Source organism: Grammomys surdaster, unplaced genomic scaffold, assembly GCF_004785775.1.
Source record: "Grammomys surdaster isolate TR1022 unplaced genomic scaffold, NIH_TR_1.0 125600, whole genome shotgun sequence".
NCBI classification, from domain to species: Eukaryota; Metazoa; Chordata; class Mammalia; order Rodentia; family Muridae; genus Grammomys; species Grammomys surdaster.
This window is the reverse complement of record NW_021620443.1, coordinates 1,706,010-1,721,556: the sequence shown is the minus strand read 5'-3', so window position 1 is coordinate 1,721,556 and position 15,547 is coordinate 1,706,010.

Sequence of the window (15,547 nt, the reverse complement as noted above, 5' to 3'; positions counted from 1 at the left end):
ATTAAATATCAAGTGTACAATAGTATTTAGCCTGAGTATGATAGAAGAGCCCTTATTTGTAGTGGGATAGAAATGTCTCTCCTTAATGAGAGAGTGCTTTTTTGTCTGATCTCTGAGCTGACTTAGAAGTAGAAAGCTTCAATTAATATACTGTAAGACTGAGCCGCATGAAGCCGTTTAGTGAACAGTCCTGAATCTCTGCCCTTTCCCCGTGTTGTCTGAGAGTCACACTCCCGAGCAGTCACCACTGGTTGTTCTAATGGTTAAACAGCCACCGCAAGATAAGACTTCATCTTGACAGCTGAATCAGTCGTACCAGTTAATTACCAGGGGATAGCTTCCCGTTCCCAAAGTGGAGACTACAAAAAACGCATTCCCGAATATGCTGCAACACTTAACTGCTCTCCTCAAATCATAACCTAAGATGTTTTTTCGATGACAAGACTTGGAACTCATGAGTCCTGTGCCCATGGGAGGACAAGTATCGGGGAGAGGGACTTGAGTTTTCCAAGTGAGAGTTAGATGCAGATGACACACATCTGATCAGACATTTATGATGACGATGCATATATGAGCTTCGGTCTTCTGGAAGAGGTCTCTGTTTCTTCCATCCCTTTCAGTTAATCGTGGTGATATCATTACAAGAAATGTACTTTATCCATGTAAAGGCAGAAGGAACAAAAGGATCCACTGATCCCCAGTCTGGGATGCTGCACTCAGATACAAGATCTCAGCAGCATCTGAAACAAATGAAAGCAAAACAGATTGTCATCAGATCTTCAAAAAATTTTTTTTCTGCAAAAGTTTGATGCATATTTCTTTGGGGAATAGTTTGCAAATGATATATAAAATATGTGAAATACAATTGTAAACAGACATGCAATTTACCCAGGTTACAATCTGTTCCATGATCTTTGTTCACTCTCGAGGAAAAAAAAAAAAGACAGGGTATGCCATTTGGAACAGGATTGGGCTACAATAAATCTCATATTGAATTATTAGAACTGACATTATTAATATTTTTAATATTCTATGGCTTTCTCGTGATTCTTTGCATTCCTTGTCTTTAGCAAACTCTGGGGCCTTAATCATTTTAAGATTGCCTGTGTTCTCAATAGCTGTTGTCTGGTATGCAGCACAACCTCTTTGAATGTCAATAAATATGCATGGCTACAAAGAACGCTGTATCAGACCCTCGGATGTCTACAGCCTTAACTGCTATATGCAGTGTTTCTTACACTCTTGTTCGCTGAACACATGTTGCCCTGGGGTCTGAAACTGAGCTACCCTGGGCCTTTTGTGGCACTTAGGTCTTTTTTCTTTCAGCAAAGGCAGGGCACGGTAGGGGAGAGGTGAACAGGGAAAGGCGGGGGCAGAAAGGGCCAGCTGGGAAGATAGAAGAAAGAAAAACTCCTGTGGACTGCTAGTTGTCAGAGCATGGGAAAATCGAATGATGATTCCCCCAAAGTGCGCCTTTCCACCCCGCTTCACCCACCCGGCCACCAGTCACTGACCAAGGCTGCACCGTGACTGCTCCCCCACTTTGAGGTCGCGCTGGTGCCAGAGCCCTGACTGACAGCACATTTTGAAACTGAGTGTGGGACATTGTCCTGCACTAGCCATGCAGAAAGCAGAGGGGCTGCGCTCAGAGCCCAGACTCACAACACAGACTAGTTCTTTCTAGGTGGTCGGCCATGGAGCACTGGTCTCAACTATGGATGTTTCTTGCTACAGAATCACTGGGGTAGAAATGTAGGATGAGAGGCTAGCAGTGGCATGAGAACTGGAAAACATTAGACATATCTTTTTTTTTTTTTTTTTTTACTGTGGACCGTGCCTTTTGCATGGTGCCTCTCCCGCAGGGAGACGCCTCAGCCCTTGTAAATACTTAAGCAGTGCTGTATAATGTTCCAAGCCAGGCAATTTTATCCTGTTATTAAGAGGTATAGCTTGGATAAGCCATATGCTGGCTTTATTTAAATGGAGAAGAGTTTTAAGGCAAAATAAGAGATTGCAGCTGGTAGCTACAGTAGTTTACTATTTTTGAACAGCTCTTTAGTATATGGTATTTTAAATCATCCCACAGATTCAAATTGGACTTTGTGTACACTAGGATATACTGTATACTACTCGGAGTAATGCTGGCTTGCTAAAATTGCAATGTAGATTAGAGCAAAAGAGGCAGCTTTGCCGTTTCTTAAGTCTATTCAAGCATTTCCCACAGAATGGAAACGCTGACGGGCCAGCTACCTCCGCATACGCGGACTTTGCAAGCGTGCGTAGTCGCAGCCGTCTACTTTGCTAAGTACAGAATGGGTAATTAGTATTGCTCAGGCTGTTAGAAAGATGTGCACTATTCTCACTGTACAAAGAATGCTGATTTTTTTCAGGGGTTTATAATCAGGCCAGGAAAAGAAAAGGCAGTGGATAAAATTGGGACTCAAGTCTCACTCACGGGCACTCTTATTTTCATTTAAGAAAAGAACTGAAGTAAAGCAGAGTAATCAGAGCTATGTTCAGCTGAAGAAATCTACAGAGTGGGCAGTACCCCAGTCCTCCAAATTTCTGTCTGCAACCTTGAATTTGTTTTCATTCTCATTTTTCACTCAAAACATAATGTTTTCTGTACCGTTTGTTTGATTCTCACAAATACTGAAGAAAAGGGTCCCTTTTGCTCAACATTAATGGAAACCGATCAGAGGAAACTCCTGTGTGTTGTGCATATCAGATGGGCCCAGCATGTTCAGCTTTCCCACAGGCCCTCGGCTACCTTGGTCTGCCAGAATTCTCTGCCCCTGGTATTGGTGGTCAGGTTGTGTTGGGTTTCTTTATTAATACTCTGCTAAGCCAAGGCAAACCCTACTCAGGCTACTCCGCCCCTGAAAGCAATTAACCTGTAACATGAGTTCTCACATCTCTCTGCACGGCAGAGGACCAACAAAGATCTGCCACTTGGCAGAGTGACAAGTTTTAATCCTCTCTCAGTAGAACTCTCGGGAGGATTTTTAGCACATGGACATTGCTGAACAGACATGTTCCAAATGCCCTGGTATGATACACTGGATTGATTCCAAACATGGAAAGCCAGTGCAGACAACTAACAATGGACTACACACAATCCATCACAAACTCCCTATACTCTAAATGTTCCATTACTTAAATCCTAGGCTAGTCCTACTGAGAATGTATAGAACTCTTGGATAAAAGCATACTGCAAATGAGTTAGCTTAGAGAGAGAAAATAAAGTCACTAGTAGTGAATAATTTCAGTAAATAGTATCATTTACATTTTAATTTTTTACTTACTTTTTAATTAATTCTTACCAGAACCAAGCCATTGGTGAAATCAGTGTGCCCTTCCTGATTTGCAAATAACCCTTTCTGTCTTCATGCAAGCATTCATGTTTGACTGCCATCTTGCAAAAAATGCTTATGAATCTGTCTTGGGTTGAGTTGGCTCTACATACTATTCTCTCCTGAAACAAGACTTGAGTATGTTTGTATTTCTTTTACAATCTTAATTTCTTAGCTACATTTCATATGAAAGGGCTTTTTCTGAGCCCCCACCATCATGATGGAACCAAACTTTTTCCTCAACAAATCCACGATCTGCTTTAGACAGCTTCTCGATATCCTAGATGCTGGGTTCCATGAGTGATTCCTGATAGGAAAGATCCACAGTAGTTACTAAAGTCAAACTAATGGTGTAAAACTCCCACTTGATAAAATTCAGGCCCAAACCAAAACAAACCAAAATAGGTTCCCAATTACTTTAGTAGTAAATAAATATCTTTACTAAGCTGTATGGTTCTTAGGGAATTATAGACTTAATTTCTCAGTTTATAAAATATTTGATCAAGATATTCTGAAGGCCATGTATTTAATAATGTATTTTGTTCCTAACTAAATTATTTCACTTAGAAATTTGAGTTGGGACTAAAGTACTGATTTGACACTTTTCATTATGGTAATAAAACAAGATGCGCACGTATCTCGGACCAACGAGTGCATCTTGTCACATCAGCAGCAGTGACCACCTCTCCTCTCTATGGTGTATCATTCAGACAGCAATGCACAGAGAACACACACACACAAAGTCCACTCTGTAGTAGACTTAGCAATTGAGTCCTTAAACTTTTAAACGGGGTTCCAATCTTAAAATGAAGAGCTCGGGAGCTGATGGCCAGCTTCAGTTCTTTTGTTACTCTGTTACTACTCTGTAAAGCAGGAAGTAGCGTTCAAGGCTTCTGGAGTGATGGCTGACCCTATGGTTGCAGTGGGCAATTTAAAGCAGGGAATGCCAAAGCTCACAGTAAAAGGAACGTGCTTGTAAACGGGAGTGAAATAAAGAGCTAGAGAAGAAACAGGGTGAGTAAGACTTTCCCAACATTGAATGAAGGGATCAGGAAGAGCCCAGGGCTCAGATGAGGCTGAACCTATCAAGGTGACATGTAGCTGAATTCCACACATTCATGCCTAAGGAGGGACTGTCTCTCTCAGTGAAGGCTGCTACAGACAGAGGTTACTCACACCCATTTTACTAGGCAGTGTTAAGCATCATCCAAAGGACAAGTTGAAGACTTCTTATCTTTCCTGGCTTAGATTTTTGTGGGATCATGTGGTTAATGGGCCATACTTTCATCTGTTCAATATTGTATTATTTAAGAACTGCTACCATGGTGTCAATCCCTGCTTCATCAATCCCCAAACAAGAGATACTTTATAAGACAAGCAATGAGAGCCAAGTACCTGTCTCTTTTTACTTTTAAGCAATACTCTGTCATCTCCTTCTTACTCTAAACTGGAGTGACTTCATTTTTCTCAGCGATTACCATGGTGAGACCTGGGCTTCAGTGGGTATATATATCCACTTCTCTAGAAGCAAACCTACATCAGAGTTTCACATCTTCTGTATTTGTGGCAACAGTTACTGAGGAGCCTGTTACATGCAGAAAATGAAAAAGGCAGGAAGACCTGAGTCTGTGCAAAGCACCAGTCACCTGATGCTCTGGGATGCTTTGTCATGTAAGACACAGAAGTAGATCTTGTTGGGCAAGCATAGCTTCCAAAGGAGAAATGATTCAGCCATGAATACTTTGAAAGAAGCCTTCTCTACAAGAAGATTCCTTTAAGGGCTAGAAGGAAATTGTTTTCTGATTAAAAGATTAGAAAAGAGAAAATGTATTTGAATGTTGATGTTTAGCATTATTAAAATGTTTAGCTTCATGCCTCTCATCCTTTAACTTGAAAGTTTCCAGTATTGGAGATTTGGTGGCCCAAGGACTGATACCTGCAGCCAACCTTTGGACAGGCCTACATTTCAGGATGAGAGGAAATACAGCTAATCACTTTGGTGAGTAGGAAGGAACCCATTGGGTAAAGGGGGGAGGAAGGTCAAGTTTAGTTGAATTACATTCTTGGGGTGAAAGATTTTGCCCAAACCATCAAATCTGGTCATTTCCTCAATAACTCATCCTGAAGAAGGGAGCCTCTGTAGATCCTATGTTCTATTTCATCACTTCTGGTGCTCCTGAGGCTCCTGGTGGCATGTACACAGGAAACACTATAGAGTTCACTGGTCCCTGGAAAGAATTCACTAGTCCATGGGGCAAACTGTTTATTCTGATGATAATACACTCTTTGAACATGTGTGTTTACTTCTATGTCCCAAGTCCCATTCTGTTGTATACATTAATATGTCCTATTAATGTCTTCATATGAGTAGACATGTGCTTGTCAGGCCATTGAAAATTATTCAGTGTCAATTTTTTTTTCTTTTTTGGGTTTCCAAGATAGAGTTTCTCTGTGTGTGTCCATGGCTGTCCTATAACTCACTCTTTAGACAAGGTTGCCCTTGAATTCACAGAGACCTGCCTGCCTCTGCCTCCCGAGGGCTGGAATTAAAGGTGTGTGCCATCACATCTAGCCAAAGTGTCAGTCTTAAATAAAAATCACGAGGCTTGATTTTCCAGAATGATCTAGAACATAAGTTGAAAAGATATCTTAACTGCTCAAAGCACCTAAGAATTGCACATGAGATCTTCCTGTTATTAGTCTCTGGCCAGAAGACATGCTTGTTCATCCACCTTATAAATAATAATAACTCATGGTTCTGTTTTCAGACCAGACAGCCATGCATTTTAAAGGACATAAGCACTGCCGAATAAACCTACAGAAGCTCCATCATAAAACTCTATCTGCTGTGCCCTAACAACAGCAACTGTCATTTCTAAGTGCTGACAAACACAAGGTTTCTCTGATGAGCCTTAACTTTGTGTCTATTTAAGAAACAGCATGTCAAAGTTTAGTGATTTTAAAAGTTTAGTTTAATCTGATTCTATTGTGTTTGTCTCCATAGTTAGTTATCTTTAAAGACAAGGCTATCTCAAGGGTTTTTCTTTCATTTTCCTTTATATTAAAATCTCAACACTTTCTGTGACTTTGGCCTTCTATGTCTCCTTCTTCTTAATCTCAGAATCAGTGGCAAAATTTACCGAGGGGAAAATATCATCATGCTGTGTCATCGACATGTCGAATTTTCCTATTGGAGCTTTCATGAGATTTGATATCTTGATTGCAGTTCTGAAGGAGACATTTCAGAAATCCTGTGAGTCCCTGTCTTCATCTGATGTCGAAAATGGAATAACCCTAAGCAAATGTATCAATTCTCACTTTACAAATTACAGAATAAAAATTCTTATTTTCCTGTTTTGCCTGTAAGTATCATGTTGAACATGTTTGACTTTGAGCTCTACTCTTGCAGACCAAGTTGTGAAGAACAGGTTCTGTGGTATATTTGTAAATAAGATCTTCATTCATTTGGAGAGGCAGAATATCTTCTCTTGGTATGAGAAGGAATGTAAATTGCCTACAGATGGCTTCTGTTATAGGTTATAAGGGGGAAAAAGGCCATAGAGAAACATTTACTTTAAAGAGCAAAAGACAGCCCACTCTTGTTCATTTCAATACAATAAACAGTTACATTTCTCAGTTTAAATATTTGGAAATCAGATCCGGAACACATGTCTTTTGTTCCTAATTCAAAAAAGTGGTAGTTTTGTTTAAAATTTTTGTTTGCCATTAGTCTATGCAATCTGTGTTGCGGCAGATGCATGACAAGCCCTATTAAAATACAATAAAGGAGCACCCGGGGTGCTTTATTAAAAGTAAAATGGAGAGAATATTTTTGATGCCAAAGAATCATATTCTTCAAAGTTGATTTTCTAAAAAGAAATTGGAATCAATGTGTTAATTGTTTTTAGACCACTTATAAGTAAATATTATTAGCAAAATATTTTAATTACTACACTTTATGTGGCTCAAATGTAAGCATTTATTAATACAAACCAAGCACTCATTACAAATTTGCACAGAAAATGATAAAATATTATGTATGAAATGAAGCATTAGCATGGACCATTAAGTCTTCTATTTTCATTTAATTGAATTTGTCAGTAGTACCCTCTTTAACTGAAAACCAGTCATAACCACAAAATTAAATAATAATTAAAGAAACAACTATTGAAAGAGTTGCTTGGGAACTAAGGTGCCATTTAACCAAAACATAGCAATTTAATGTAAATTGCAGACCATGTAGACACAGTTCTGAAAACGATGTTTCCTGTGCTTCCATGTATGTCTTCGTGAATGTTTCCACATTATACATTCGATGACCTCATCAGAGGACCTGTCTACTTCACAAAGGGTGGGAAATCCCCAAAGGCCCATACACACCTCTTTCTGCTGTAAGAAGTCTACGAAGGTAATATATAACACACTTTTTCTTAGCTTATTGATGATCTTGGACTACCAATATGTGCATCGACATACAGATCTAGGAGTGTGTGTCTCCTTCATACCAATAAGTCACATACCAAACTATCTGTACAAAAATATACAATCAAAACACATTTGACTTTTTTTGTATGCACAAACATGCACTCTTACCTGAGACTTTTGTGTTACTGTTTAAGTAAAAAAAAAAAAAAATGTTTATAAACTCCTGACTTAAAATTCTAATCCAAGGCACAGTTTACACTGCCAAAAAATTTGGTTTTGCTGTGTGCGTGTGTATGTGTGTGTGAACATTTATACACATTTATTTATTCTTACTAGCTGCTTCCAACCTCTGCAGGTCATTTTTTATGCTGTCTAGGCAGGCTCCATGTTACACAGCCAGCAGGGGGAGATAGGATTTAAGGAAATAACAAACGGAGTTTCAAGAAAGCAACTACTTTAGGAGACAAACAAACAAACAAACAGAATTTGTCAAGGCATCGAATAGAGTACCTCTAACACATATGAGGTGCATGTAGATGTCACATACCATGTAAGCTGCCAAATGGAATTTTTGTGCTTATCCACTGAAGGTCTAGGTTTGAAGTCCTGCACACAGATGCCTTAGCTATTAGCCACACACTTGGCAGTGCTTCTCAATAGAGAAAGTGTGAATCTATGTATGTGAATCTGAGAGTCAATTTACACAGTATGGAAATCACAGCATTCACATACACCTTCTCATGTACTCAGAAAAAGCCACTCACTGCCTGCAGCTTCCTACTGCTAACAAACAGAGCACTTGCATGTAGAGATGGAGGAATGATAACCATACCAAGCATAAACGAATTTCAATATTTAAAATGTAATCATTATCATGCATATGACCTAAATTACATTTATCATATCATATTCAAGCGACTCACATACAGGTGTAAGTAAATTAGCGCTATGAGCATGGGCTCCTGCTTGAGGATCATTTTTTTTTCCTTGAAAATAATCAAACTTATGATTTGGAACTAAACACTCTCCTTTCATGCTTACCAACATCATTTTCATAATCCTAGTTTAACCAGGAAGAAAATTCACTGGCTCTGTCTGGTACTAATATCAATATGTTCCCAGTCTGCCATTAGCTTGAAGTGAATCTCAAACACAAAAGTCAAGTTTGACATGTAGTGAATAAAGCTATCGTCGTCACTATGGAGAAGAGACATTTAAAAGCCCACCTTGCATCCATGAACTGATTCAATAGGCAGAACATTTGCACAAGCTCTGTTGAATGAGATAGTCAAACAATTTCAAGACAAAATATCTACATCCATATTACAGATAGTAAAAAACAGTGTGTGCCATAATTCTATCTGGGCATAAATTGCAATTACATAAGTTATATGGATTTTGTTTTATTCTTGTAGGATGATACTCAAGAACACTTTTAAGCTTGCACCGTTGAAGTTTAAAACTACCATTCCCCACTGGACTAGCGATTACCTTTTATGAGTAGAAACATGAGTATGCAGAAGTTTGCCTTTCCACATCCAAGCTGGTTCCTCACAAGTACCTTCACCTCAAGGGTTTCCTTGCAGCCATTTAAGGCAAGAGCATAATTCAATTCAGCAAATTCAATTTAAAAACGTTTATCAACCCTGCTACAGACATGCATGCATGCATACAATCACATACATGTATACACAGAGATGCCTCTTAAACTCTGATGCGACTTTGTTGCAGTCTTTCAATTTTTGAATGCTTGTAATTAAAATGTTTGACAATTAGTAATTGTACAAGTTTATGACATATATTTTTTTATTTGGTCCATGTACATATTGTACAAATAGTTGGACAAGGTTTTTAAGGTACCTGGTAACAACTGACACTTTTTGTGTTCGATAAAAATATTAAATCCGCATTTATAAATTTTGAAACATATCATTAACTGTGTTCTTCAAGCAGTACAACTCACTAAAGTTTGTGTTTATAATCTTAACTGAAATTACTGCATTTTGATCATAAATACTTTTATCAACCTCCCCCCACTCCCAACCACTGATAACCACCTATCTACTCAGCTTCTTTGGGTTCAACATTTTAAATATTCCATATAGAAATATCATAAAATATAAAATATTTCTGTGCCTGTTTTATTTGACTTTATGTACTTTCCACTCTCATCCACATAATCATGAATAATAGACTCTCTTAAAGGCTGTATAGTATTCCATTGTGCATGTGTGTGAGTGTATGTATGTATGTATGTATGTATACATGCACATATGTATGTATGTATGTATGTCACATCCATGCTTGCTTTATTCATTCCTCCATTAATGGATACTTATATTGATTCCATGTCTTGGCTATTGAGAATAATTCTGAAATGAACATGAGAGTGCAGATGTCTCCTTGACATCCCGATTTAATTCATTGGATATGTACCCAGAAATGGGATTACTAGACCATATGGCAATTCTGTTTTTAGTTTCCAGTATTCCAATTTTATTTTCTATCCAGCCCATACGTGATACCTGACTGAGCTCAAGAGAATAATTCAGAAGTGTAGCGACTGAGAACTGTGAAGCTCCAGAGTGGAGGGTTATTACAGAGACAGGAACTCACCATCATACAGGGCCTTGAACCTGCCCTGTTCTGACTATTTCACTTTTGAACCCTGGGTCAAGTTCATTTCGGAGAGAAAGACTGCAAAAGAGTTTTGCTGAAATATCCTTCTCTAACTAAAATATTTAATTCCTCTGAGCCCCTGAATATTTTATCATATATAGATCAAACTGAGATTCATAGAATTTAATGTGGAGACTTGCGCTATTTTTATGTTTCAGATATGCTGATTTTGTTCTCCTACAATATCAATATGCTTCCTTCTAAATCCACAGTGCTTGGTTCTCTCACGTAATCCTTCACCCCGCATGCCTGTCCAGAATCGTCCCCTGTTTTGGACAGAACATTATGACTGACTTGACTGCTACAACTGATTTACAAAACTGAAATAGAAACATATGCTATAAACCTCACTGTCTGGGGATCTATGAATATAACATTGGTATGTCAACGTGGCCATCTTCCAGGACTGTAAAAGAATGGGATAAATGTTGTTGGGCCATAGTTTATCAGAACATTTGAGAGGATTATATCAACATTTTATGTTTTCACTGGGAGCAAAGCAATCTCTTCAGTGCTGGCATTTAGAATGCGGATTCAGAAGTCTTCGAGAGTTGCCAGAAAAAGTCCAATCTCAGAGGGAGACTCAGATGATAGGGCACTAATCAGAAAATGCATCGTTCCTGCCAGATGGTCTGGATTGTAGTGAGATACCTCACAGCCTGAAGAATCCTGAGAGCTGTGAAAAGCAAACTAACATTTCCATTCTAGGTTCAACCATGGATGGAACCTGATTAGACCAAAAGTCTCCTGCTCCATTGAGTTATTGGAGCCCCAGACAGATGCAGACACCATCTCCACACAGGAATCTGCTTTCAAATTCGCCACCCCTCTTTAAGTTTCCCATATAGACCTGTGGCTGACTCAAGCTGGTTACATAACCATGCCCACTTTGAAGGCATAGAAGTCCAAGCTACTGTCATGTGCCCAGAAGAATTAACAAATCAGTCGAATACACTGTTTCTCTCGAACACTAATGGAGATAAAATGAATGAAATGACCCTGGGTTTTTTTTTTATATATATAAAAAGAATATTTTGGGAAGGTTTTTTTTTTTAGATTTGTTTATGTTTATAAATGCTTGCTCTCATGTTTATCTGTGAAGCATGAGCATGTCTGGTGCCCACAGTGGTCAGAAGAGGGGGTTAAATGACTCGGATCTGAAGTTACAAGCTGTTGTGAGATTCCTTGTGGAAGCTCGGACTTGAACCCGGATCCTTTGCAAGCACACCAAATGCTCTACGTTGCTGAGCCATATCTCCAGCTCCAAAAGGGATAATTTTTATGGTGTAAAGTATTTCTTCTAATCAGTTCCTCAACTAGAATTTTAAAACTCTCCCCAAAAAAAAGCATTTGCATAATTAACTGAGAACTTTAAAAGTCTGTAGTGTTAAAGAAATAATTAGCATCCCCCCTCCCATAAGCCTTCACTTCATGTCTAGAGTCACTCAGCATGCTCATATGTGCACCATATTGTCACACGCTGCAGGGCTGGTCTGCCGAACTTCTAGTAAACATAAATTAATTAACTTCCATCATATGTGACCAGTGAGTCATGTGAAATCTTGGCCGCAGTTCATCCTCTGGATGATGTTGGACTTAATGCAGGTCACTTCCATGTTTTTTTTTTCCTGGCTCTTAAAACCTCAGTCTCCCTAGTTGTGATATGCCTGCATCTGATGGTGAAGAACTCCCACTGTGTGCAGAGGCTGAAAGCTAGACCAACAGGACCCACATTGGCTCGCCAGAGACCCACCATTCTCTCCAGTAGAACAACCCCGATGCATTGAATGGAACCAATGAACACTTCAGCCACCATTGATATTAATATCGAGCATGTGAGGAAGAGACTAGAAAAGACAAAGATTAAACAAAGAAGAGAGATATTGGACCATGGACTATGTCAACACAATATCAAAGACTCTAAATGAGAAATATTCCAACAGGACAGGACACCTTGTTGAAAATTCCAATCTCTAAAAAAAGTGTTATTTTCGTTTACATTTTCTTAATAATCTTGACGACAAACTCATGGGACAACAGAATCCAACCCGAACTTAACAACAATTAAAAAAAAAAAGCATTTGAGTTTTTATCTGACCCGCATTTATAAGAATAGTCACCACTTTGTTGCTAAGGAGACTGGAAGTGATGCCCACCTCTGAAGCATTCTGGTCCATAGTGTCACCATGGTTTCTTGCAACCAATAGACGCCTTGTAGATAAAAATCTCCTGTAGGTGAGAATTAAGAGAATTCTGCTTGAGTTCCAGAGATACCAGTGGCTGCCTATTGTAATTGCTGTTGACCTCATGTGACTCTCTTCAGGTGACATGTCACCATTTGTGCAGTCCCAACATTATAGCCTCAGGGCCTGGGCATTCTCTACTTACAATATGCCGTTCTGTCTCCATCTCTGATGCAAGTCTGTAAGCGGGAAGTGCCATTCTGGATTTCTGTCTCTGTTTCGTGCTGTAGCATGCTTACAGAGTTTATAGTTCTAATCCCAGAACATCCACAAGAAAATACTGAAATCTGAAAGATTTAAAAGTTGGTCTAGACATAACGTGAAAAGTCTAACTTTAACCTTGTATTTGCAAGTTCAGAGCTTCCCCAAGTCATTTGGTTTTTATTTTGACTTTTTAATAATACCAAATAAATCCATCCTTTTCGACCTCTAAAAGAATTGTGGCTTAGACTAAAAGGAAAGGCTTGTGATGTTGCCTGTATGAGAAGGAAAGTTACGTTTTGTTACACATGTTGTGGTTGCATCCCAAATTCCCAAATCAAGGTCTGTTTTGTTAGAAGTGGTCAATTCTTTTCATGCAATAAAATAGCTCATTTGATCACTACCTGAATTATTATTGTACACATATAATGAGTGAGATTCTGGCCTTTTATATTCATGAAAATTCTGTCTTTAATATTTCAAGTGGAAGATCGATGATTTCCAGTTGATTTTATATGACATATGCATGCTTCCATGTGTTGGGACACTTCAGTTAGATGTTTGTATTAGTTTAAACTTAGATACCTTTTTATAGCAACCATACTATATACTACATACTATATGTTACATGCTACATACTATATAATACATATTATATACTACATACTGACTATACTAGAATATAATTATATTCTAAGGAAAACCTGAAACATTTCTTGTGTTAAAATAAATCATTTTGCTTTTTGAGACATACTATTAATTCATAACTCTAGCTCAAAATATCCCACATTATGGAGGATTTCTTTAGAATTCATGGACACACCAGATATATCATGGTAGGTAATGAACTAACCCAAATCTTGTGACTCAGAACAACAAAGAACAGGACTGGAGAGATGGCTCAACAGTTAAGAGCTGCTTTCTCAGAGGGCTACAGTTTGATTTCCAGTACTCACATCAGATAGCTCATAGCCAACCACACACACACACACACACACACACACACACAAACACACACACACACACTTTCTTTTTAATCTATCAAAAAATAAAAGAAAATCTGTCCTCAGCTTAATATTCACAATGTGATGTTCCTGCAACCAGCATCCAGCTCACCTACCCTCCAGAGAGAGAAGCCTCCTACATACGTGGAACAGCTTACGTAGGATGTTTATAAGTTCTCTCATTTTTCTCAGTGGATTGACATCCTCTTGCAGGCTTCTGCACAGTAAGGTACTATGGAAGTATCTAAGCAAAATCTGAAAGCCATGTGAAGCCCAGACACCAGAGCACTCACAAGGGCTAGTTCTGTGAATGCTTCTTGTGCAAATCAGTGGATAGGATGGCAGAGAAGAACCATAACATGAAAGGTCACAGTGGATACACACCAATGAAATCCAACCTTATGCCCGACTATTGCTACCAGAACAGTTAAGACGTCTATAAAGTCTCTTTCAAATGAAGCCTCTCCCTAAAACACCCACCATTATATGCTGAAATAACCAAAGGAATATGTAGAATATTATAAGGATGCAAATTCCCTGTCTTTCCTTCCCACTGAGTGTGGCTTCCCACTAAGCGAGGAGCATGGTAAGAGAAGAGGGATTTTTATTTTATGATAGCAGATGCTCTCATTTCAGTCATAAGCATGATATTGACTCTTTTGAAAATGTTACTCACTGTAATACTGTCAGAGAATCTGTACCACAGTGGATGAGTCCTACAGATAGACTGGCACACAAGGCCCCTGAAAGTCCATAAGGAAGACCACCTGGCCACAGCAAATCTCCAGGCTCATTGCTTTTGCGAGCAATTGCATCATATTTTCAATGTCTCCATCTCAGCGTGCTAAATATAGTTATGACGATAACCCCATGCAGAAAAACATTATCAATATAAATCACGGTGATCACAGAAAATTATTTTTAGAATTTCAATTTATATGTTCATTTCTTTGCAAGGGAGCTATATTCTGTGATCAATAAAAAGACCTCTAAGCATAGTAATACACTACAGTGGAATCAACTGCTCTGTAGGGAGCAAAAGAGAAATCCAGAAGAGTATAAAATCTGCAATTGTGAAAGAGCACCCTGTGCCCTGTATTTAAATGAATGGTTATCTCAGTCAAATCCCAATGGTACTTAGCTCCCTAAGGATATACCATAGGGAGTGAAAGCAGCATAAGCCAAAAAGGGCACTCTTTAAAAATGATTAGAAGGAAATATTTCATATATGTCTACTAATTGTATGATAGAGGGCATATAGCTTGTCCAAATATTTTTGGTGGGAGAGAGAAATCAGGGGGAGGGAGAAAGACTGATGGAGAAAAAAGTTAGCGATACGCTAATATACCTCAAACCCAATGCTCAGGACAAATCTAGTGTCTCTGTTGTCCAACTAAGACAAATCAGACCCTGGGTCTGAGTTATTGTTAACTTTGCAGGACATGACTTTAAAAACTACCAGCTGTATTGTGGGAGAGCCCCACTGATGCCACTGTGCTCTGTGTTGGACTGTCTCTCCACCATTCCAGTGTTCTCTAACCAGCAGAGTAGCATCCTACTGAAACTAGGTTTGTGCATGCTGACAGGAGCCTGATATAGCTATCTCCTTAGAGGTCTGCCAGACATATACAGAGGTGGATGC